Source organism: Nerophis lumbriciformis, linkage group LG28 (assembly GCF_033978685.3).
Source record: "Nerophis lumbriciformis linkage group LG28, RoL_Nlum_v2.1, whole genome shotgun sequence".
Classification (NCBI taxonomy): Eukaryota; Metazoa; Chordata; class Actinopteri; order Syngnathiformes; family Syngnathidae; genus Nerophis; species Nerophis lumbriciformis.
Window position 1 is genome coordinate 31,559,397 of NC_084575.2, and position 3,907 is coordinate 31,563,303.

The following is a 3,907-nucleotide window of genomic DNA, read 5'->3' on the forward strand; positions in this document are numbered from 1 at the left end:
CTATTTTGCTAAAAACATCAAAATTATTTGTATTTTTATTTGTATTTTTTCTGACTCCTTATTACATCCAGCCATAGAATTATACATTAAAATAAACATATTTGAAATAATTAATTTTAAATGATAATATTTCATTTAAAATGACCATATTTAATTATTAAAATAATTGCTTGTTTATCAACAACTTTAGCATTTTATTCATTACATTTTGAAGCTCTCAGAAGCCAAGTTATGTTATATTCCTTAATATTTATTTATGCAAGTTTGAAGTATCAATTATCTAAACACAGTTTTGTTTGCATATTTTCAGGATGTAGATATATATATATATATATATATATATATATATATATATGTATATATACATATATATATATATATATATATGTATATATACATATATATATATATATATGTATATATGAAATGCTTCACTTGGTGAATTCACTTGGTGAATTCCAGCTGTCAATATACTCCTCCCCTCTTAACCACGCCCCTAACCACGCCCTGCCCCGCCCTTGACCACGCCCCCACCACCCGAAATCGAGGGTTTCAAGGTTGGCAAGTATGCCTAATTAAGAAAATGGTCGAGCTGTATGGGCAGCTATCCCGTATACATGTTGAATGCATTATGTCCACAAGAGGGCACCCTCCAGCCCTCCTACTTTTATGTAGTATTGTGTTGGTAGTTTTTGTATTATAATTTGTATTTATTGGTATTTATGAATGGAAATTAAGCTTCAATGTGCGATTACAGCATTCTACCAAGAAAAACAAGGGTATGTGCCGATCTTTCATTGTATATTTTCAGTCTAAAGCATAAGAAAGAGTTGACTGAGGCAAATTGGACCCCATAATGTACAAAACATTGGCTCCCAAAGATTAAAATAGCCCGATCCGGTGACAACGTCAGAGTTTAGTGTGTTACTGGTAAAAGGTATACACAGTGTGTTACTGGTAAAAATAAAAATAAAAAGGGTATACACGCACCTGCCGAAACCCGGGATCGAACCAGGGACCTTTAGATCTTCAGTCTAACGCTCTCCCAACTGAGCTATTTCGGCGTGTGTTCAATGCGGAGGTTATCTTATCTTCTATAGAGTGTACTTTTTCATAACCTTATTTAGTGGCACAAGTATAGTAACGTGGTACCTTCAGTCTGGTCAGCGAGTCGTCACGATTGAAAATGAGTGTAACTCGCTGGGTGATTACATATTACTTTAAAGTAGTAACGTCACCATCGTGTGGTCAGACGTGGTATTACGGTTTGATGACTTTGATTGATTGATTGATTGATTGATTGATTGATTGAGACGTTTATTAGTAGATTGCACAGTACAGTACATATTCCGTACAATTGACCACTAAATGGTAACACCCCAATAAGTTCTTCAACTTGTTTAAGTCGGGCTCCACGTAAATCAATTCATGGTACAAATATGCAGGAAGCATGAAGTGCTCTAAAACTTGCTGGTAGACGGCTGCGTTGACCCTGGATCTCAGGAAACAGAGTGGACCGACACCAGCTGGACTGCTGCTGAGTGGTCCAAAGTCATGTTTTCTGACGAAAGCAAATTTTGCATTTCCTTTGGAAATCGAGGTCCCAGAGTCTGGAGGAAGACAGGAGAGGCACAGGATCCACGTTGCCTGAAGTCTAGTGTAAAGTTTCCACCATCAGTGATGGTTTGGGGGGTGCCATGTCATCTGCTGGTGTCGGTCCACTCTGTTTCCTGAGATCCAGGGTCAACGCAGCCGTCTACCAGCAAGTTTTAGAGCACTTCATGCTTCCTGCTGCTGACCTGCTCTATGGAGATGGAGATTTCAAGTTCCAACAGGACTTGGCGCCTGCACACAGCGCAAAATCTACCCGTGCCTGGTTTACGGACCATGGTATTTCTGTTCTAAATTGGCCCGCCAACTCCCCTGACCTTAGCCCCATAGAAAATCTGTGGGGTATTGTGAAAAGGAAGATGCAGAATGCCAGAGCCAAAAACGCAGAAGAGTTGAAGGCCACTATCAGAGCAACCTGGGCTCTCATAACACCTGAGCAGTGCCAGAAACTCATCGACTCCATGCCACGCCGCATTAACGCAGTAATTGAGGCAAAAGGAGCTCCAACCAAGTATTGAGTATTGTACATGCTCATATTTTTCATTTTCATACTTTTCAGTTGGCCAACATTTCTAAAAATCCCTTTTTTGTATTAGCCTTAAGTAATATTCTAATTTTGTGACACACGGAATTTTGGATTTTCATTTGTTGCCACTTCAAATCATCAAAATTAAATGAAATAAACATTTGAATGCATCAGTCTGTGTGCAATGAATAAATATAATGTACAAGTTACACCTTTTGAATGCAATTACTGAAATAAATCAAGTTTTTCAAAATATTCTAATTTACTGGCTTTTACCTGTATATGCCTTGAGCTCTTATTTTCCAAAACTTCGCTCCACCACGTGTCACCACTTCTGCTTGTAGCGCCTTCAAAATAAGAGCTCAAAGCATATGCTGTATAACAACTGTATAATATGCCTTGAGCTCTTATTTTGAAGACGCTAAGAGCGGAAGTGGTGACACGTTGTGGTGGAGCGGAGTTTTGAAAACAAACGAAATAAAAGTGGTCCTTGTGTAAAACTGGAGCCTCCGTGTTTGTTATTTTGTAGTTTTATACAGTATAGGCGACATATATAAACCCTCGGTTACAATAATGTAACCTATTTGTATGGACTTGCCTCTTTGTGATGTTAAGTTCCTGTTATAAGCTGTTATACAGTATATATGCCTTGAGCTCTTATTTTCCAAAACTCCGCACCACCACAACGTGTCACCACTTCCGCTCGTAGCGCCTTCAAAATAAGAGCTCAAAGCATATGATGCTGTATAACATCTGTATAATATGCCTTGAGCTCTTATTTTGAAGACGCTAAGAGCGGAAGTGGTGACACGTTGTGGTGGAGCGGAGTTTTGAAAACAAACGAAATAAAGTGATCCTCGTGTAAAACTGGAGCCTCCGTGTTTGTTATTTTGTAGTTTTATACAGTATAGGCGACATATATAAACCCTCGGTTACATACGTATAAAATACAACCAAAAAACGTAAAGGAAAAACGATATTTTTCTCTCGATCATGTATTGCAAACATTTGTAGATTATCAATTATTGCCTTTACGTATTTTCTTGAAAATATTACAGGTTTTGGTAATGATTTAATAGTTAACGTCAATGTTGTAATTGGTCTTCCATGTAGATGAAATACAACTTTATTTAAATCACCAAAATTATTCCGGGGTGCGGCCACTGCCGCTGCTCACTGCTCCCCTCACCTCCCAGAGGGTGAACAAGGGGATGGGTCAAATGCAGAGGACATATTTCACCACACCAACTTTAACTTAACTTATTTCCTTCATATTTCAGACATGTATGTACAGTACAGGCCAAAAGTTTGGACACGCCTTCTCATTCAAAGAGTCTTCTTTATTTTCATGACTATTTACATTGTAGATTGTCACTGAAGGCATCAAATCTATGGATGAACACATGTGGAGTTATGTACTTAACAAAAAAAAGGTGAAATAACTGAAAACAGGTTTTATATTCTAGTTTCTTCAAAATAGCCACCCTTTGCTCTGATTACTGTTTTGCACACTCATGGCATTCTCTCGATGAGCTTCAATAGGTAGTCACCTGAAAGGGTTTTCACTTCACAGGTGTCATAGTTTTGATTCCATCAGTAAATAGTCATGAAAATAAAGACACATTGAAATGAGAAGGTGTGTCCAAACTGTATGTAACATAATATTAAAGACTATGAATAATATGACAAATTACATTTTTTTTGGGTGATGATGGAAAAATGCATAGCAAAGCGAACATTGAAAACCATGACATTAAAAAATGAGAACGA

At 37.7% G+C, this 3,907-nt stretch overlaps 1 non-coding gene across 1 annotated transcript; it reads right to left on the bottom strand.

The window, feature by feature from the left end:
- Positions 1 to 991: 991 nt before the first annotated feature.
- Positions 992 to 1,064, bottom strand: trnaf-gaa (transfer RNA phenylalanine (anticodon GAA)). Its single transcript has one exon. It is a non-coding gene; the product is annotated as a tRNA-Phe (tRNA).
- Positions 1,065 to 3,907: the final 2,843 nt, after the last annotated feature.